This window comes from Eublepharis macularius, chromosome 1 (assembly GCF_028583425.1).
Source record: "Eublepharis macularius isolate TG4126 chromosome 1, MPM_Emac_v1.0, whole genome shotgun sequence".
In the NCBI taxonomy this organism is placed as follows: domain Eukaryota; kingdom Metazoa; phylum Chordata; class Lepidosauria; order Squamata; family Eublepharidae; genus Eublepharis; species Eublepharis macularius.
This window is the reverse complement of record NC_072790.1, coordinates 153636507-153658605: the sequence shown is the minus strand read 5'-3', so window position 1 is coordinate 153658605 and position 22099 is coordinate 153636507. Positions and strand designations below refer to the sequence as shown.

Here is a 22099-nt window from a genome sequence, read left to right as displayed (position 1 = left end):
CGGCCTTCAGGAAGGGGAGGTTGGGGTTGGGGGAAGGGGGCCCAGTAGGGTGATGGGAGCTTAAAGACAGCTTCCCCCTCACTTCGGTATGTTCTGAATCATTATGAAGCATATCAATAACCTGAGTCCAAAGCGGTAGGGGTTATTCCGAATCTTTTCCCCGCTTCAAGTAAACCCGAAGCGGGAAAACTGAATATTTCGCAGTGCATACCCCTAGAAGGTAACTCTGGAGAGTGAAATAGAAAAGAGTCCAGTAGCACCTTTAAGACTAACCAACTTTACTGTAGCATAAGCTTTCGAGAATCACAGTTCTCTTCGTCAGATGCATCTGATGAAGAGAACTGTGATTGTTGTTCTGAATTTTCCGAGCTGTATCACCGTGGTCTTGGCATTGTGCCAAGACCACGGTGATACAGCCCAGAAAATCCACAACCACCATCGTTCTCTGGCTGTGAAAGCCTTCAACAATATATAGAACTGTGATTCTCAAAAGCTTATGCTACAGTAAAGTTGGTTAGTCTTAAAGGTGCTACTGGGCTCTTTTCTATTTTGCTACTACAGACTAACACGGCTAACTCATCTGGATCTGGAGAATAAAGAGATCCCCAGTTGGGTGTGGTTAGAAACTGCCTGTAGAGACCTTCAGGTTCAGTTAATGACTAAAGGAAAGCACTGGTGTGTGAAGAGAAGGGGACCGGGTACTAGAAAGTAGGTACCAGCATTCCTAACTCCAGAAGGGAAGAGAATTGACTTAACTCCGCCTCAAAGAGACGGTAGCTAATGTTTGCATCGCCTCTTCTCAGCGCAGTTGTAGTAGGAAAGTGTATATGTGAAGATCATATGTGCAGTCCGAACCACCAGCCAATGGGGGACATGCCACCCTATTGAACTGATAAGAACAGATACTACACTTGATCTTAGCCAAAAGGTACTAAAAGAAATACTAAAACAAGGGAACTAAAGTCTCAAAACATAAGCCTTTAAGTATCAGTGAACAAGATATACATATACATAATCTATCTATCTAACTATCAATAAGTGTCCTGACTGACTCATCAACACCCAGCCCAAACCTCTGGACGTAGAACGGACCTTTGGACACTTACCGTGAAGGGTCCTTCTCCTCTGAGGAAAGGAGGACATCTTGGGTGATTCCCACCACCCAATCAGGGAGGCAGGAACTAACTTTCTTCCTCTTCTTGTCTAGCCTGTGGGACCACCCTCTCTTCAGTTCAGGTGACTCCACAAAGCAGTAACATTGAATTTATCATTCACCAACTGTCAATACTGAGAGAAAAAACACCTGTTGCATTAACATGTACTGTAAATAAAGCATAACCCGGAGGAGGAGGAAGAATGAGGCAGCAGGATAGAGAAGGACGGAGACACGGGGAGGGCAAGATGTCGTCCTTTCCTCAGAGGAGTAGGACCCTTCACGGTAAGTGTCCAAAGGTCCATTCTCCCTCTGAGGCGGAGGACATCTTGGGTGCTCCCAAAGCAGTTTCCAGTTTCTGGGTGGGATGTGGTCTTCGTCCGAGGTAATGAGCTGCAGTACTTTTCTACTGCAGTTAGTGTCCGCCGAATCATATAGATTTGATTTGTAGCATCTTAATAAGGTCAAGACTGACAACCTTGTTGCTGCCTGGCAGACTTCTTCTACAGAACTGTTCCTGTGTAGTGCTGCACTGGTAGTAGCACTCCTCAAAGAGTGAGCTGGCATTCCACAAGGAACCTCTACGAAGAGGGGTTTTTTTTGGCTATTGGCACCTACTGCTGCTGAAGACATTTTCTTCCCCAAATTGAGGGGAGATATATTTAACAGTAAGACTGACTTTCTAATTTGCACTGTTTGGAGCAGATAGGCCTTGAGCCTCCTTCTGACATCTAGGTTGTGTCAGAGCCTCTCACTAGTCTATTTAGGGTACAGGTAGAAAAATGGTGACCTTATCTCTTGCAAACTATGCAGTTTGGAATACGCTTTTGGAAGACAATACGGGGCATCACCTTACCATTGGGAAAGATACAGAGTTCAGGTCTGACTAAATCTTCTGATAGATGCGAACATAATAAGGAAGATAGTCTTCATTCTCAGCCTTCTCAGGGGAACATCCTTGACCGGTTCAAATGGATGTTTGGTCAGGGCTGTGTAAAACGTCTACTGAGTGAGGGCTTCCCAAAAAGAGTTGTAAATTCTGAGCATCTGACGAAGAGAACTGTGATTCCCGAAAGCCCACACTACAACAAAGCTGGCCAGTCCCAAAGGTGCCACTGGACTCTTTTTGAAATTCTGAGCATAAACTGTTTTCTGAATGCTAGGAGAGTCTTGGCCACCTCTCAGGACTATCCCCATCTTAGGAAGGTGTTCTTTTCTATTTCCACACGGTTAAGCAGAGTAAGTCTAAATGAGAGGGCCAAATCGGTCCCTGCTGTAACTTGACCGGAGAGGTCAGTAGGATGAGAGGTGGAAATATCATCATCTGTTGGAGGGTGGAAAGGCATGGTCTATTACTGGTAAGGGTAGTAATACACAGAGGAGGCCTAATGGCCACTGCAATGTCAGGGCATCTGCTTGTGGGTAGAACAAATCTTGTCATGTACCCCAGTAGTTGATGGCTGTGTTGGGGTGCCATGAGGTGTTGCGAAGTGCAATGTTATGAGATGTTTCTTGAAGGACTATTCCTCCATTGTCCCCTCAGCCAGTCTCCCTGGGCATTGGATATGCCTTTGATGTGTACAGTTCTGATCAAAGCTAGGTGACCATCCTCCCAGGTAAGTATCCTTGCTGCCACCTTGTGTTGCCTTGAGGTCTTGAATCCCCCCTGCTTGTTTATATATGTTTTGTCTGCTACCTTGTCCATACAGACCTCTGAACTGGAACAGGGCCAGACAAATTGCTCACCTTTCTAAGTCATTGATCGGAAGACATGTCTAACCTGATTCTTACTCCTGTAAATATTTGTTGTTCTTGAAGGGTCATGAATCTTTTGCTTTGCATTGGGTTGTTGACCTTGGCTCAGATGGGTTTTGATCTGAAGTGGTATCTGAACGGGAAGATCTGTCTTCTCCATGATCTGTTGTTAACGAGATCTAAGAAAGGTCTGAGGTGGTCTTGCCTATAGATGACCCCAAAGGTACTGCATTGTAGGTGGCCACTAGCCAACCTATCAGTTTCAGTAGTGTTGTGAGAAGTGATTTTACACTCTGATGACAGTCTCAGTCAGCTGTTTGGTCTTCCTGACCTTTTCTTTGGTGAGGGATAGAAAAAACCCTTTTGGTGACTGTGATCTAACCCAGGTGTTCAGGCTTGTAGGACCTGAATGGTGAATTGAGTGTTGTGGTGAGATTTTCTCTTGAACTTGAACCAATCAGGAGATCATCTGGGTACAAGTGAACATGAATACCCTGTCCCTGAAACTATGATGAGGTTGATCATGAATTTTGTGAATACTCTTGGTGTGTGGACACGCCAAAACAGGATGGTTCAGAACTGCTGGTTTTGTTTTTGTTTTTAACATAAAATCTTAGGTATTGTTGAAGGGCTGACAGAATTGGTACACGGAGGTATGTTTCTGTGAGATCTATAGATGTTATGTGTTCTTCTGATTGATTGGTCACTGCGACTGAGTGCAGAGTCTCCATTCAGAAGTGAAACAATTTGATAAACTTGTTCAAAAAACTTGAGGCTAATAACACCCTCCAGTCCCTATTCTTTTTAGGGACTGAGAAGAAGATTGAATAGACCCCTTTCTGGTGGGCAGCTTTCAAATTGTAGGGAATAGCCTTGTGAGACTATTTGTAAGGCCTGCCTGCTTGTCAACCTAGGCTTGATGGTAAAGAGTAGTTGGCCTCTCACAGGGACAGCTAGCAAATCCTGTCTTAGAGATCTGGGTATTAAGGTTGAATCTCTTTCCACGTGTGGAGAACTGTCTGTTTGATCTTGAGACAAGGTAAGCATTATCCACACAATACAGCTGGAGAGCTTGGACGGAGAGGACTGGTTTATCCAAGGCCATGTGGCAAGTTCATGGCAGCATTGAGATTTGAGCCTGCAGAGTACTGCATCACTGTTCAGTTACTTAAACACTATACTACAAGTGGGGTCTTGAAAAGACCCCCCTTAATAAAGGGCTGCCTAGATTAATCCCAGGATGGCCATTTGGAATCTTGTCTGGACCTTAGTAGCGTGTGTTGTGAATAAAAGGCCGAGGGCCAATGGATCACCTCTCAGATTGAGAGTTTCTGGCAACACATTCTTCTGTCCTAGGTCTCAATCTAGATCTTTCCCAGGGCAACCCCAAATAGCTTGTCTCTCTGAAAGAGGTAAGCCAGGATGATATTTTTAGAGTGTGAATCTGCTGGCCATGCTCTTAGTCAAGCGTGCCAGCTTATTACTGCTGTCCAGACCCTAGTCCTAGAAGAAAAAAGGTAAATGTATCCAGGATGATGCCTGTCTTGAAGGTATTGGCCCATACATTTCTGTTTGCCCCTTCAATGGGGGCAGCTATTGTTGTACAGGAGGAGTTGGATCAGTTTCCAGATCCATACTCCTGACACTCTTGAGGCAATTGAGACAATAACTGCAGTCTTAATAGTCATGGTCACGGCCTCGTAAGCTCTTGTTAGCCTGGCCTCTCTCCTCTTGTCTAAGTGGTCTCTGACTGATCCTTACCCATCTTTTGACCAGAGCCCAGATGACTGAAGTGTAGCCACTGGAGCTTCCATCGCAGGTACCTGCAACAACTCATAGCAAAGAAAGATAGTGAGTATAGTTTGTTTCGTTTTGTTTTGGGACCAAGTTTGGGGATTATTGATTGGCATATGGTTTAGACCACTCAGCCTTGAACCTTCTCCCTAAATATTCTGGAAATGGGAGGACCTTTTCTGAGGAACCTCCACTAGGAAGAGACTCTGTTACCCTGGGCTGGATTTGGTATTCCCAGTCTAAGGGTCCTACTCCCCCAAGGGTAATTTCTACCGCTCTAAGGCTGAGAATGTCTTAGATAGTAAATACTGGTAGACCTCAGATTCAGACAGCTGGGCTGACTGTTCTGGTAGGGATATTTCCTCCTCTTCCACATCTGAAGGAATTCATCCTTCTCCTTGTCATTACAGACTCTATCCGAGGGCGATCCCCCTGCTCCGTGGGGATCCCTGACTGATAAACATCACAAACTGCCTTATTCTGACTCAGACCATCGGTCAGTGTTATCTCCTCAGACTGGCAGCAGGTCACCAGGGTCTCAGAAAGAGGTTTTTTCCCCTCATCTACCTGAACTTTTAAACTGGAGTTAATGGGGAACAAACCCGGATCCTTTGCACACAAAGCAGAAGCTCTTCCACAGAGCTACAGCCTTGCTCATGGAGGGAGGAGGTAGACCCACACCACTATTTCCTTCCTCCTGGTTAGTCTTAAGAGTTAAAAAGTCCAAAGACACCAGCAAATTTGCGCCCTTTATACATTACCCATCTGACAGGGAAAGGCAGGGGTAAATCCTGTTGTAAAGGCAGGGCTAAATCCAAAGGGGAAAGGCCTGCTGTAAAATCTCCAGCCAGGAGTTTGGCATGGGCACATTCACGTGGTGCCAGGGGTTAAGGAGATTCCTGGAATCTTTATAGGGCCAAGGTGCTTCTGACTGGCAAAGTAACAGGATGGCCGACAGGATTGCAGGAGACAGGCTATTGTCAGGGTCACTCACGGTTTCCTCAGACCCATCTCAGCTGGAGCTCTGTGCGGTGCCTCTTTGTTCCAGATGATCTTCTCCCGCTGGGAGAATGGCAACCGCATCCTCGGGTTTGTGCGGGAAAGATTCTGCCGCTGCAGCGTTTCCCGCTGAAATGGAGCTCCGCCGATCAGCGTCGCTCTCAGCCAGCTGGATGGGGCGTGCTGCCTTTTCTGCCTCCCGGCGATCAAGACGGATCCGTTTTGGAGGCTTAGGTTCAGCCTGAGACTTTTCTTGCCGGGGGGGCCGTGCAAACCTTGGAGGATTGCCGGTGCCGGCTGGTTGCTTTTCCGCCGTTTGCAGGACAGTTCCATGTGAGCAACCTGCTGTTGGTTCTAAGAAGCTGTCTTCTGAGTCCAAAGACTCCCTAGATGCCATGGCTCCTTTTGCCTTTTTTCCCCTCAAGAGAGGGAAAAAGGAAAGTGAAAGTAAGAAGACAAAGAACAGGAGGGACAGTAAAAAAGTGCAGTCAATAGTAGAAAGAATTAGGCACTGTAAAAGAAATCTAGCAGAAGCTAAGCAGAATAGATAGACTAAGAGTTAAGAATGGAATGTAGGTAGCAGAGCTAGCCTAGCATAGAACTGCTCTCCCCGGAGGCAGGAAAGAACTGAAGAGAGGGTGGTCCCACAGGCTAGACAGGAAGAGGAAGAAAGTTAGTTCCTGCCTCCCTGATTGGATGGTGGGAATCACCCAAGATGTCATCCGCCTCAGAGGGAGAAACATGAAATTTGGGGAGAACATTCCTTTCATGATGTAAACACCCACTAAGAAGGGATTCTAAGAAATTTGCCCCCAAAGGAGGTAAAAAGGGGTAAATTGTGTTTTCCCAAAGGGATACAGCTTCTCTGTGTGTCTGGCAGGCTACTGCCTGCTCCCCCCCCCTCACTGCCAGCTTGGCAACTCTTCCCTGATTGGGCTAGCCTTTCAAGGTCGTTTGCATATGTGGCCTGATTGATCCTCACCCCCCACATTCTAAACAGTATGCAGTTGCTATTGGGAGTCATTGAATTTGTCCTGAGGTAAAATGCACCGCCCAGTCTTCCCTGAAAAGTTCACTCTGGTTGCCAATCTCCCTGTGGGGCCTGGCTTTCCTGTGTGGCTGGTAGGCTTCTGCCTGTTTGTGCTCTCCTCTCTCTGATTGGTCAGCTGTGGAACTCTGTGTTCTGAGGTAAAAATCAGGTCAAGGAAACTGCAGACAGTTGAAAAAAGGTAGTAACTGGATTTAAAGTAGTTAAATACTGTAGCAAAGCACAGGTATCAAGCTAGTATATATCTCTATCTCCATCTCTAAAGTTGAATTACCACAGAAATTTTCAACCCCTGATTTTAACCCCTGATTTCCCCTCTAAAGTAAATAGTTGTTTTGGGGGATTTTAAAAACACCTCTAGTGCCATTTCTGTTGTTTAAGGATGAGAGACCATCATACGGGAGATTGCCAGGTGGTTTGCCACCTTCCATCCATCACTAGAGATTGGCGGGCCACTGAGGAAACCACAAGGAGACTGGCTGACATTAGTTGGCAACTGAGAACCCTAAGCTAGGAGCATAGAGAAGAATTTTATTCAGGAACTACAGGAGGCACAGAAGGGAAGGAGGACTCAAGTCTTTAAAATTACAGGTGTGTTGGCTACCTCTACTCCTTTCAACTTCTGTGATGACATATGCCTGTACATGTTTACACAGTTCTACGGAGTTCAGTTTAGTACACTCCCAAGCAACTGTGCCTAAGACTGCATCCTAGGCAACTCTGTGTACACTTACTTAGGAGTAAGCCTCAATGAATTTAATAGAGCTTATTTCTCAGTAAACATGCATAGGTGTAGCCTTTTAATCTTCTATAAACACAAATGTTTTGCAGCAGCAGATAATCTTCATTTAGGTAAATGCCTTGTTTGTTCATATTTATCATGCATAATATTGCAGCCAGTGGGTGCACTTAGCCAGCTACAGGCAGAGCCAGTGTGAACTAAACAGCCACAACAATCTGTATTCCCCAATGACTACAATGATTCTCATCCAGCACTACCAAAAACAGCACCACATTATACCCCTGATTTTATGCTATATAGCAGAGGACTTCTTTTAAAAACTGGAACTATAACTGCTATTAATTTCCTACTAAAATAAAAACCTTGTTTCCAGAAAGATTTTCCTGATTGTGGTAATTTTCTTTCTGTAGAAGACAACAGAAACTACTGCTGTTGCTACTACTACTGTTGTTGTTCTCTTCCTTCCAAGGAACACAGTGAAGCATATATCTTTCCCTATCGGTTTATTCTCAAATAACCCGGTGAAGTAAGTCAGGTTTCCAACCTCCAGGTGGTGCCTGGAGATCTTCTGGCATTACAACTGATCTTGAGGCAACAGAGATCAGTTCCCCTGGAAAAACTGGCTACTTTGGATGTGGACTCTATGGCATTATACCCCACTGAGGTTCCTCTTCTTTCCAAATCCTACTCTCATCAGGCTCAATCCCCAAATCTCCAGGAATTTCCCAACCCAGAGCTGGAATCCCTAGAGGTAGGCTAGGATGATAGAGAAATGCTTGTATCTGTACAATAAGAATTTGTGCAGACACTTGTTGTTTAAAAGCAAGAAAATAGAAATTAAGTATAAAAACTGTTTTCATTTTATTAACATAGTACAAGGTCTGATCAGCACTGGAATGACATTATTGTTAGAAGTAACATTGGGATAGGATTGAGCTTTAGAGATAGCTAGGAGAAAATAATGTTGGATACTAAGCCCAGCTACAAATTCTGTACCCCCTGAACATATGAATTTTCTTTTTACCTGACTCCACTTTTTGCACTTTTGTCCAAAAGGAACATCCTTAAGCCTCTGGCAGATAAAATAAGGCTGCTTAGTGTCTGACCTCAAAGATTCAGAGTCTGATTAGCCATGAATTTAGTTGGAGACAGACCCCATTTCAACTTAAATCTCTACAAATGGGCTGTGAAATTGAGTTACAGTGGACGAAAAACAGGTGCAATAACTGTGCTGAGCCTGTCTAGAATTAGGGAATGAAAGATAAACATTTGAAGATCAGTATACAATACCTAACAATAATCTCCCTGAAAAGACCAGTTGGCATGGTAACGAAATGAAAAATTACAGTTTATTTACATGTTCTAAATGCAAAACTGTTATGTGTAGGCAGAAATCTTCCCAACAGCATGTTTATAAAAATGGCATCTTACTCTTCATACATCAGTGTTAGGGAGGCCTATTCTACAAGTGCTGCAGTAATTAAACTTTCTGATCAACTCATGGAGAATAACAATACAATCGTATGTATGTTTACACAAAAGCAAGATCTATTTTACTCAATGGGGCTTACTTGTTCTTAGGATTGCAGCCTAGTTCAAGTATCAGCCTAGCAGCAACCCAATAAAATAGCCATGTCCCCCACCTTGAAACTGTGAGAAGGGGAAGCCAGGGGATTCCTAGTGTTTGGGGATGCTGCTTCTTGTGTGCCCGCTTCACACTCCCAATGATGTAACTTCTGGTTTAAACCAGGAACTATGGGGTCTCAGCAGGGCCAATTCCTATAGTATTGGGAGTCTCCAGAGTATGTGCATGTCATTTCCCCACAAACTCCAGCCAGCCTCCCCACACTTTCCCCACCACTGGCCAGGTGAATGGTTGCAGGGGATAGCTGGGTGGGGATGGGAGATCCTCTGCCTCCAGTGGGTGTCTGGCATCCTACTCCCTAATGTTTTTCACTATTGTTTTTATCTTTTGTATTTTAAGCTCTGGTTTTAAATTGTTTCAATGATATATTTGTATACTGGTTAAAATGGTTTTTAAGATGAAATTGTAATTCATATAGTTTGTTAGTTTGTTTGCTGTCCTGGAAGCCCTATGATAACAGAAAGGCAGGGTAAAAATCTTGTAAACAGATAAATAAAGGCAAAGATCCCATGATGACATTAGACTGGTATTAATTGTTTTGGTTGCTATTCAGAGGAAGGCAATGGTAAACCACCTCTGTTAGTCTCTTGCCTTGAAACCACCAGCAGGGGTCACCATAAGTCAGCAATGATTTGATGGCACTCTCCACCACCACAGCTGACACAATAAGTGAGAAGCAAAATGAAAATTACTGAAATTGCTCTTTACCAAATAGGAAAGATCCAGATAAAACAAAATTATAATAAAAATACAATTATGAAGTTGATTTTAGGGAACTCCGGGGAATATCAAAACAATAAAACAGTAGATAGTTACGTATTGCATTTATATCCTCACACCTAGGAGTGAGCAAACAGGATGAGCAAACAGGGAGTTTTGTCTGGGAATTTGGCAGGAGAGTTTGCGGGGAGTACGAGAAAGTCTTATCAACTTCTTATATGGATCTAAGCAACACAGCTGGTGAGGGAGCTGAAGCAGTGACCTGCATATTCTGTCATGTTTGTCTTCTTACCAGGGAGTAAGAGCCAGTTTGGTGTAGTGGTTAAGAGCATGGGGCTCTAATCTGGAGAAGTGGGTTTGATTCCCCACTCCTCCACTTGAAGCCATCTGGGTGACCTTGGGTCAGTCACAGCTCTCTCAGAGTTCTGTCAGCCCCACTCACCTCACAGGGTGATTGTCATGAGGATAATAATAACACACTTTGTAAACCACTCTGAGCGGGTGTTAAGTTGCCCTGAAGGACAGTATATAAATCGAATGTTATTGGAGTTGTTGTTGTTAATGTTAATTACACTTGAAGCAAGTGTAAGCTGATAGCTCTACTGGAGGAGAAAATGCAAGGGCTTGAGACATGCTTATTCACACTCCAGCTTATCAGGGAGGGTGAAGAGTTCTTGGAAAAACACATGAAGCACTTTTGGAAGGACAACAGGAAGAGGAAGAGAAGGTATCTCAGGAAAAGGAAGACCATCAAATATAGGAAGAGGGCAAATGGAAGAACAGGAGCAGGAAAATCAGGAGACATTTTGATCCTATATTACTGAGAAACTGGTTCCACGTTCTGCCCATAGAGAATGACTCTGGACTACTGGAACAAGAATTACCATCCAAGGCTATACAGAGTAAAAAGGATGTTTCTTAGGCCTCTGTGGATAAGAGGGCTTGTGCTTCTGCCCTCCAAATTGGGAGAAATGTGGTGGTGATTGGGGATTCCCTGCTGAAAGGGGTAGAGGCTGAAGTGTGCTGACCAGACCTGACATCTTGAGAGGTATGTTGTTTACCTGGTGCACGCATCCAATATGTGACATAAAAGCTGGAAAGTCTAATCAAACCCACAGATTATTATCCCTTCTTGTTCATCCATGTGGGAACATTTCAGAATGTATTGAAAGAGACTATGAAGCTCTGGGTAGAAAGCTGAAGGACCTGGGAGCACAGGTTGTGATTTCATCACTTCTTCCTGTTGAGGGCCATGGTTTAGGAAGAGAGAGCAGAATAGTGGAAATAAATAATTGGCTAGGCAGATGGTGTCATCAGGAAAGGTTTGGTTTCCTAGACCATGGACTACACTTTCTGGATGAAGCACTTCTATTGTGAGATGGTTTGCACTTCAACAAGGTAGGAAAAAATGTGTTTGGCAAGAGCCTAGCAAATCTAAGAAGGGGTGGTTGTTTTTGTATTTTTAAACTAAATCTTGTGGGGGAGGGAGGGAAAAAACCCCAAATTAGTATGATACCGATTACTGGTGGTAAGAATGCTAATGATCTGTGGGTAAGGACAAGTATAAAGCGCTCCAGGCATGTAAACCACAGATTCTGATATCTCTGCACTAATGCACAAAGTATGGGAAACAAACAAGAGGAACCTGAAGTCTTAATATAGGAGGAAACTATGATCTAATAGGCTTTACTGAAACATGGTGAGATGAGACACACAATTGGAATATTAAGGTGAAGTACAACTTGTTTACAAAGAATATGTCAATAAAGAAGGATGGAAGAGTAGGCACTATATGGCAAGAATGTATATACTTGTGAGGAAACACTTGAATCTTAGCATGGAAGATCAGTTGAGAGCCTCTACATAAAAGTAAAAGGAGAAAGAAATAATAATATTATGATGGGGGCCTGCTACAGACCACCAGGGCCAGGCAGAGGACTTGGATGATATACTTCTAGAATAGATTACAAAATTTTCAAAGAGATGGAACATAATCATCATGAGAGATTTCAATTACTCTAGTATCTGCTGGAAGTCAAACTCTGCTAAAACATAACATCTAATAAATTCCTGACTTGTCTTGCTGACAACATCTTCCAGAAAGTAGAGATGGAAACAAGGGGGTCTGTCATTTTAGACTTGATTCTTACCAATAGAGAACTGGTTGATGAGGTGAAAGTAGTGGGCACCCTGGATAGAAGTGACTAGGGGTGTGCATCCGAAAAAGACTCGGGTTTCCTGCTTCGGATTTACTCGAAGCAGGAAAACAATTAAGGATAACATGAATCCCGAAGTGGCAAGCCACTTTGGGATTTGGGTGATTAAACACTTCAGTATGCTCTGTAAAGATTAGGGAATCTTTATAGAGCACACTGAAGCTCAAAGCAGCACTTTTCTTGCCGTTCACAAATGGCAAGAAAAGTGTTGCTTTCAAGTTTCCCGCCCTGCTGCTTTTTTCAGCAGATGAGAGGGGAAGGAGGGACCCTCTCCTCCCCCTCCCATCGGCTGAAAAAAGCAGCAGATGTTTGAACGCAGCAATACTTTGTTGTTGCTTTCAAATGTCCTGCTTTTTTCAGCAGCAGGTGCTTGAAAGCAGCAGGCATTTGAAAGCAGCAACACTTTGTTACTACTTTGGTAGATCAAGGGAATGCTGTGGACATAGTTTATCTTGATTTCAGTAAGGCTTTTGATAGGGTTCCACATATATTCTTGTTGACAAGTTGGTAACAAGTCGTTTGGATCCTATTACTGTTAGATGGATTTGTAATTGATTGACAGATCATACCCAAAATGAGCTTGTAAATGGTTCCTCATCTTCTTGGAGAAGAGTGACAAGTGGAGTGCTTTAGGGATCTGTCCTGGGCCCTGTGTTGTTCAACATCTTCAAAAAATGTCTTGGATGAAGGAATAGAGAGGATGCTCATTAAATTTGCAGATGATACTAAATTGGGAGGGGTTGCAAACAGTAGAAGACAGAAGCAAGATTCAAAGTGATCTTGACAGGCTAGAAAACTGGGCTAAAACTAAAAAAATGAATTTCAGTGGGGATAAATGTAAAGTTCTGCATTTAGGTAGGAAAAATTAAAGGTACATTTATAGGATGGGAGAGACCTGTCTTGGCAGTGCTACATGTGAAAAGGATCTAGGGATCTTAGAAGATCATATGCTGAACATGAGTCAGCAATGTGATACTGTAGCTAAAAAGACAAATGTGATTTTAGGTTGCATCAACAGAAGTATAATGTCCAGATCACATGAGGTGATGTTATCACTTTACTCTGCTATGGTTAGATCTCATCTGGAGTACTGTGTACAGTTTTGGGGACCACAGTTTAAGAAGGATGTTGACACACTGGAATGTGTCCAAAGGAGGGCAATTAAGATGGAGAGGGGTCTGGAGACCAAGTCTTATGAGGAAAGGTTGAAGGAGCTGGGATGTTTAGCCTGGAGAGGAGGCGACTGAGAGGTGATATGATAGCTTTCTTCAAGTTTTTGAAGGGCTGTCATATAGAGGATGGAGCAGAGTTATTTTCTGTTGCCCCAGGGGGTTGGGCCAGAAACAGTGGATTAAAATTAAAGCAAAATATTTTTTGCCTATACATTAGGAACAACTTCCTGACAGAGTGGTCCCTCAGTGGAACAGACTTCCTGGGGAGTTGGTGGGTTCTCTTTCCTTGGAGGTATTTAAGAAGATGCTAGATGGTCATCTGACAGTTATGATGATTCTCTGACTTAATATGAATGTACACAGATCAAGAGAGGGAATTCATGAAGGGATGAGCCAGGGGTTGGCTCTCATGGCCCTTTCTTATATTCCCAGGGTAATGCCGATTACCACTTTGGGGTCAGGAAGGAATTTTCCTCCAGACAAGATTTGTCAGGGATCCTGGAGGTTTTTTGCCTTCCTCTGGGCGTAGATCACTGAGGGGTCACTGAAGAAGGTGAAGAGGTGATAGATTTGAATTTCCTGCATTGAGCAGAACGGTGGACTAGATGACCCTTGGAGTCCCTTCTGGCTCTATGTTTCTATATTATAGACACACCACTGCTTACCTGGCCGGTGGGGGAAAGAAAGGTGCGAGAACACGGTGTGGGAGGCAAAGTGCTCTCTCACATGCTCCGGAGCACCCTCACATTCATTATACCAGGAATGATATCATTCCTGGCACAAGGTGGAAATAATGAGTCACACTGAGGTCCAATTAAGTGAAAATAAGCCCCAAATTCAGCATTTGGGGATGACTTTCACTCAATCGCCCCTTGGCATGACCCATTACTTTCACGTCACACCAGGAATGACGTGGGGCCCTCCAGAGCATGAGTGAAGTACACCCACCTCCACTCCCCCCATGCCCCTCCTTCTTGAAAGCAAAGCCCAGAAGCAAATTGGCTGAAGGAAAACTTGGCAACAGATAAGGAATAGAAGAGGATAAGAAAAGTCCCGATGTATCAAATCAAAAGACCATCTAATTCATCATCCAAACAGATGTGTTCAGGAAGCTGAAAAAGAAGGCATACACCCCCAAGCTTTGCTGCAGCGCCTTTCTTTGAGCTGAGATGCATCGGTACAAGAAGCAGGGCATTCTTAGCCATCAAGTCCCAGGTATAAAACACCCTGTCTTCAGTGATTCAGTTGGAACAGTATTAGTTTTTCCAGGTTGCTGATCTTTTAAAAGCTGAGTTGCCTCTTTATTAGACTTCGTAATCTGCAGTTTATTCTACTCTCCATTTTGTCATCTTTATAACATTGCTGCTTTTCTGCTAATTTTGATTTAAATATTTTCACTGCATTTTATACCACTGTTTTAGAGTTGTTTTTATTTTTAGTTTTTATTGCGTTACTAATTCTAGTGACCTGGTTTGGAGTTGGACTGTTGTACACATTGTTATTATGTTTTGCTAGTGTGTATTTTAATTTTCTTATGAGCTGTACTGAGAATTTATTTGGATGAAGGATGGGGTAAAAATGCTTTAAACAAATAGTGAATTAAGCAAATACCCTCCTCCTGCTGTTGCCCATGAGCAATTGGTTTTTAAATTTGTCCTGAAATCAATCCATCACCGTTTTGTGGCAATATTTTCTATAAGTGAATTATCCATTTCACGAAGACATTCTTCCTCACAGGAGGAGTATGGGGGAAGGGCAGGTGAAAGAAAAGAAGCTGCTGTTTTGGAAAATGGCTGCGCAGAAGAGACTAAGGAACACACAGGCTTATGGGCGGGGGGACCTCACCAGAATGCCTAAGCTAAAAAGTCTCAGTGCAGATCGTGGTGTGATTTCAGAAATGTATTAATCAGCATTAAAATAGAAACTTTAATGTCTCATGAGACTGTACATATGGGAGAGGAGCGTACTGTGATATATTTTAGGGGACTGTGTTACAAATTGGTACAAATGTAATGCTTGCCCTAGCCAAACATACTATACCACCATGGTAAAATGTAAATGTAAAATTATTTCCTCCTTGTAGCAACTGATGGCTGCATCCTTTGCTTGCTTCTCCTTGTAGAGAGAAATAAATGGTGGTGGTGGGGAGACACTTCGCAATTAAATGTATGAATGGTCTTGTAATGATTCCAAGTAAATGTGTGCACGTGTCTTTAAATGCTTGGTTTGAGCTAGGTGAAGAGTGGGGGTGAAAGAGAGGAATGAGTGAGCAATATGACTGGTTGACTGAGATTGTGGGCGGAGTGAATGCAGTTTAGACTGAGAGTGCAGGGAGAAAGTTTTCAGTCAGAAGAAAGCAGGCTAGCTGTGTGCTGCCTGAGTATATTGAAGTGTTTATGAGAGAAATATAACCTGTGTGGAACCTGAACTGAGCATGTTTGTGAAAGGACACTCAGTCAGGGAAAGGGAGGCCAGCTGTGTGCTGCCTGAGCAGGTTTCATATTTCTGTGAATAAGAGAAAGAGAGGCTAGCTGTGTGCTGCCTGAGGAGTTTTCTGTGAGAGAAATATAGAGCCTAGAGAAAGAGGCTAACTGTGTGTGAAGCCTTACAAGAGATCTGTGTGAATGAGTTTAAATGAAGTAACGTTAAGAACTAAGAACTACTTTTATGAAACCAATACACTTCTTGAAAAATAAACATTTTTTTTTTGTTATATCCCAGAGTAGATGTCAGTGTTATATCCCATTCCTATCCTCAGGGCCACACAGAACCACGAAGAAGCCTGACGCTTAGGAACGTTACCAAAGGCAAAACTTAATTAAAACATATTGGAATATAATATTCCTGGTGGCAGATAACTACCCAGAGGGTGTAAGGGGAAGATTAAAAGAAAAATCTACCCCCCAAAAGTAAAGGTCATAACAGGTCTCTTCAGAATCATAGTGAGGAAAAGAAATGCTACTGATTACCTGAGTTTTGGATACCCAGTTCTCCAACTACTATGTTCATGCCATAAGAAGCAATGTATTTTCTCACTTTGTCACACATGTGTATCCATTACTCCACATGCGCTACCTATGAGGACAGATGTGCTGCCCCTTTCAATGCTGGAAGCAAAAAGATTTGGTGTGAGTTTGCAACGTATAAGTGTGAACCAAAAGCAGCTATTTCCACATTAACTTTCCCATGCTTGTTTCTGTTAGGAGGAGCATTTGAAGCCTCCACCCCTATGACAGTGATTAATTGCTCTCTCACTAAGTTAATTTCACTAAATTAGGGACTCACACACAACACAGTTTAGATCAATGGGGCTTGAAAGAAAGAATGATTGGACAGTGTTTACATATTTGACTAGTATCATTACAGTAGGGTGAACTTGTGAAAGTTGCAGAACCCAGACCCAGAGAATTCCAAGAAGTAGCCTGGAGCCATGTATTATGCAGACTTTATTAACCAAACCTTTGACTGAAGGCTGGTCATTGTTTTAAAAATATTCATTGATCATTATCCAGCAGAGAATTAGGATATTTTAATTGCTAACATGGTTGAATAATATAAGTTTATATGAAAATGTACCTGTTTTTGGAATCATTTCATCACTGGAATCCATTCCACTAAAATCTGCAAGGAGTATAAAGGTGTTTGATATATCTGCTATCTGAAAACTTTACTATTATTTTTGCCTCAGGTGTTTTAAGCCTTAAAAGGAACTGATAATGGGTCAAGAATGGTTTGCATTCTTTTGCAAATAGCTTGCTCACAAGTTTTCTTCGGCTCCTCTCAGTGGAAAATGCATTTGGAAGTGTACAGTTGATGCAAAATTCTTTAAAGCAATAACTCAGAGAGTTTTAAAAGTAAGAGAGTGTAGCTTTAAAGTGTAACCACCAGGTCTGGACTACTAGACTTTGTGGAATCACAGGCTTAAGACAAGTACACCAAAGCATGTTTTTATCATTGTGAGGTAAACTAAGCTTATGGTAGCTTAGCACTGAAGATTCTCATATACATGTATTGTCGAAGGCTTTCACGGCCGGAGAACGATGGTTGTTGTGGGTTTTCCGGGCTGTATTGCCGTGGTCTTGGCATTGTAGTTCCTGACGTTTCGCCAGCAGCTGTGGCTGGCATCTTCAGAGGTGTAGCACCAAAAGACAGAGATCTCTCAGTGTCACAGTGTGGAAAAGGTGTTGGCAGGTCATTTATATCTACTCAGGAGGGGTGGGGTTGAGCTGAGTCATCCTGTAAGAGTTTCCCAGGGTGTGGAATGCTAATGGCGGGAGGCTTCACTGTATCCTGAGGAGGTTCTTTTGCATATGGATATGAACCTCCTCAGGATACAGTGAAGCCTCCCTCCATTAGCATTCCACACCCTGGGAAACTCTTACAGGATGACTCAGCTCAACCCCACCCCTCCTGAGTAGATATAAATGACCTGCCAACACCTTTTCCACACTGTGACACTGAGAGATCTCTGTCTTTTGGTGCTACACCTCTGAAGATGCCAGCCACAGCTGCTGGCGAAACGTCAGGAACTACAATGCCAAGACCACAGCAATACAGCCCGGAAAACCCACAACAACCATCATTCTCATATAAAGCCCCAAATAAAATTAAAAAACTGAGGTCATGCCTGGTATAGATGCAGTTTACAAGATCACATATGAGGGTTTTACAAGAATTAATTTTAGGGCTGCATTATTATTTTGAGAAGCTCTATTTTCCCTTTATATCAGGCTGAGGTCTCTTGAGATCTGCTGGTTGCTATTTGAATCGAAGAAATTATGCAGTAGCAAACTCTGCCTATGTTCAAGTCTCTGGTTTGTTGCAAATGCTATTATGCTATTTTCTAAACTACTTCCTTCATGTTATACATTCATGCTATTATTTCCTACACTTTGCATCAACTTAGTCCAATAATGTTGAAGGGAATGGGAACATCATATCCAGGATTCCTGAAATCCAAGAAAGATTCTCTGATCTGGTTAAGACAGATCAGAGAATCCCAGAATAACAGCGAACCAGAGAAGCATGTCAAAATGAAGAATTCTGCTCAAATCAAATTGAAGCAAGAAGAACCCAAGTGAATTAAAGAGAACCAACATCAAACCAGAGAATCATGTTAAAACAGATAATTCCACCCAAATCAAACTGAAGCAAGGGACAATGTTGAAACTTAGCTCAACTGAACTAGTGTCACAGAAGCTATGCAGATAAGGAGAGCTCCACTGGCATGGATCGGCCACTCATTCCACCCTCCCTGTTTCACTCCCCCTCCCTCCTCCCTCTCCCCTTTTGGAAAAAAAACAGGAGAAGGCCAGGAAAGAACCAGCCAGAGTCTGAAGTCACATTTCTGGGATTTTCCAGAGATTTTTCAAGGGGTTTGGATCTGGGTTCCTGGATTGGATCCAGGATTCTCTGATTTGATTTGGGAAAGCTGGATTTAGTCAGCTTTTTTCCTACATCCCAGATCTGGATTGCACACTCCTAAGACTGACTCCCATCCCCAACCTGCTACACAGAAAACACTTATTTTTATTCTATAATGTTTACATTTTCTGTGTCAATGGAGATCCGTCCTCTGCTTTTTCTTGCAGTGTCTTCTCTCCCCTCTCTGCACCACCCCAATCAGAGCCAGGGAGGAATGCTTAACCTAAAACAAATTATCAGTACCAATTTCTTTTCCATTTCCCTTGTGAATGGAAGCTGCACTCCACCAAAAAAACCCCCAATCTTACCATTTCAACATTCACATTTGTTTGCAGTATGGATGTGTAGTATATTTATGGTATCAATGTGTGGTTAGCACTACAATGTACAGCAGGAGGGACAGCAGAATGCAATAACTAAGAAATAAATGTTACTTGTCAGCTTGGACCTCCCCGCCAAAAGGTACAAACATTAATTTTGCAGTAATTTGTACATCAGAAGATATATAGATTTATACAATTTACACATCATAAGACATAACTACATGCTAAAAAATGACAAGTATAAAACAATCAACTAAAATTTGGAAGTAAAGCTTCATCAGGTGAATGAAGTGTACATCCATTAGGCTGATGCATTTCTGTTAAAGACAAATGAGCCGTGCCTGCTGTGACTGCCTCTATTTTCTGCACGTAGATGCCTACTGAGAGTATTAAATGCAGAAATATGCTGTAAGCCTTGCCAAGCTTCTGATGTTTAATACTTATGACAGGTTTTCAGAATGGAGTCAGTAGTAAAGCTATGACTGACCAAAGAACACAGTGACATGTGTATCCTACACTGGCATCTCAACTGATTTTGAAGATTTTTGGAACATTTCAAACTGTACACAACTAGCTTTCAAAATTGTGACCAAGACTGTTCCAATAATTAATAAATGAAAGGAATGCTGTGGATATATGATCCATTCAAATGGACCATGAGTGAAATATAAATCTCTGTCACTCTCATATAAATCACTCTCATCAGTCTCCCACCATTCAAAAATCTTCTACTCTCCCCCCCTAAATTGCCTGTAGGACTGATACATACCAGATTAGAAATGACGACCTTTTATAGTCAATTTCACTACTGTAGTCTTGTATGATATGGAAGAAGATGTTAGAACAAGGAATTAAGAAAAAAGCTGAGCATATAGTTTTTTCTGGCACAGCAAAGCTCCACATACTATGATGTCTGTAGCTATTAATCTAAAGATGCTGGTTCAGGCTAGTTCCACAGTACCAAGGAAGAGGGAAGTGGCTCCTGTTGCTTCACAGACTTCTTGTGTGCGTAGCCTTATGGGCACTGCTGCTGAAGCTAAGGCTAAAAAGGAGAAGAGTCAAATAATCTGAAGTGCTTCTGGAAAATAAGTTCCTCATCAATATGTTTTCTTTTCCCACTGAAGGTACGTTCGATATCCACCTAGTTTTCAAACAAATGAGGAATCTATTTTACATATGCAGGAGAAAAAAAGCTGCAATTTTAATTGAAAAAAATGTGGTTGTTCCTCTCCTTCAGGATGTCAGGCAAACATATTATCCACTGCCTGAACAACAACCATCCAGTGTGAGCCATCAGGTAACTACAGAATCTGATTAAAAAAACCTTTCCCTTGATGTACAGTAACAAAACAGACAATTTTGGAACCATGGGCACTTGCCACTTAAATGAATGAACCAAAAAAGTCCAGTATATCCCTCCCCCCCTCCATCTTGAACATTCATATAATCTCTATAGGGTGCACCCAGCAACTCAGGCTCTGTCCACAGATCCTATACTGTAGAACCCCGAACAATCTGCATGACACTATAGGCAATCTTAGAAAAATAAGTCCTATCAATGACCTCCCAGCAACCACAGATGTGAAAGCTTTACATGCAAACATTCCTCGTGCTGCAAGCCACCAGGATTTTAAAGTTTAATATGTCAGATTTAGACACAAAGCTCTCTTAGTTCTCATATACATTAAATCCCACAAAGACGAAGGTCCTGCATGTGGGTCTTGGGGCTATAGGCACAGGACTCCAGCTTCCCGCTCTTGATGGAGCACCACTTGTGCCAGTTTCGAGAGTTAGGAGCCTGGGGGTGATCCTGGATGCCACCGTAATTACGGAGGCACAGGTAGCAGCAGTTGCCCGGTCTTCATTTTCCTATCTAACACAGGCCCGGCAGCTTGTCCCCTACCTGTCGACCCACGACTTAACTGCAGTGATCCAAGCAATGGTTACCTCTAGACCAGACTGCTGCAACTCGCTCTACGCAGGGCTTCCCCTGGGACTGATCCAGAGGCTACAGCTGGTCCAAAATACAGCTGCGTGAGTAATTGCAAGGGTACCGATTAGGGAACAAATAACACTTATACTACGCCAGATGCATTGGTTGCCGGTTGAGTACTGGGTCCAGTTCAAGGTTTTGGTGTTGACCTATAAAGCTCTATGCGGACTGGGCCCAGCATATCTGCAGGACTGCCTCTCCCCATATGTACCCCAGAGAATGCTTTGTTCAACAAATAAACAACTGTTGGTGGTCCCTGGCCCAAGGGAGGCCTGCCTGGCCTCGACCAGAGCCAGGGTCTTTTCAGTCCTGGCACCGACCGGGTGGAACTCTCTGTCTGAAGAAACCAGGGCCCGGCGGGATTTATCAACTTTCCACCGTGCCTGTAAGTAGGGTTGCCAGCCTCCAGGTAGTGGCTGGAGATCTCCCAGAATTACAACTGGTCTCCAGGCCACAGTGATCAGTTCACCTGGAGAAAATGGCTACTTTTGGGGGTGGACCCTATGGAATTATGCCATGCCAAGGTCCTTCCCCTCTCCAAACCCCACTTTCTCCAGGTTTTACCCCCCAGATCTCCAGGAATTTCCCAACTTAGAGCTGGCAACCCTACCTGTAAGACAGAGATGTTCCACCAGGCATGGTGGAGGCTAGGTTGGGCCCCCACTGGCCACACTAAAGATCTGTCCACCACCTTATATATGAGCCTATATATGAGCTAGGCCCTGAAATATAGTATTTTATTGTCACCATCTGAAGAGAAGCTGTATTTATTTATTGTATAAAGTTGTTTTAATGTTATTTGTATAATGTTTTATCTGTTTTTAATTGTTATTTATGTAAATTGAACTGTTGTACTCCACTTTCAGCCCACCTGCTGGGGTGGGCAAACTAAAAATTTAATATAATAAACAAACAAATATACAATTATTCCAAATTTTGCAGTGACATATCTTCATGTTAAATAACATTTGCCCAGCCATATATTAACATATTCAAAGGTGATTTGAGGCAATGCTTTCTCACTAAATTTCTTCCAATTTTTTGTCTGTTCTTGAAATATACTGATGACGGCATCATCATCAACTGGATCCCTGTATCTTCTTTTCATTAACATA

At 42.9% G+C, this 22099-nt stretch overlaps 1 pseudogene; it reads right to left on the bottom strand.

Annotated features, from left to right (window-relative positions):
- Positions 1 to 818: 818 nt before the first annotated feature.
- On the bottom strand, positions 819 to 942 carry LOC129345848 (U2 spliceosomal RNA; annotated as a pseudogene).
- Positions 943 to 22099: the final 21157 nt, after the last annotated feature.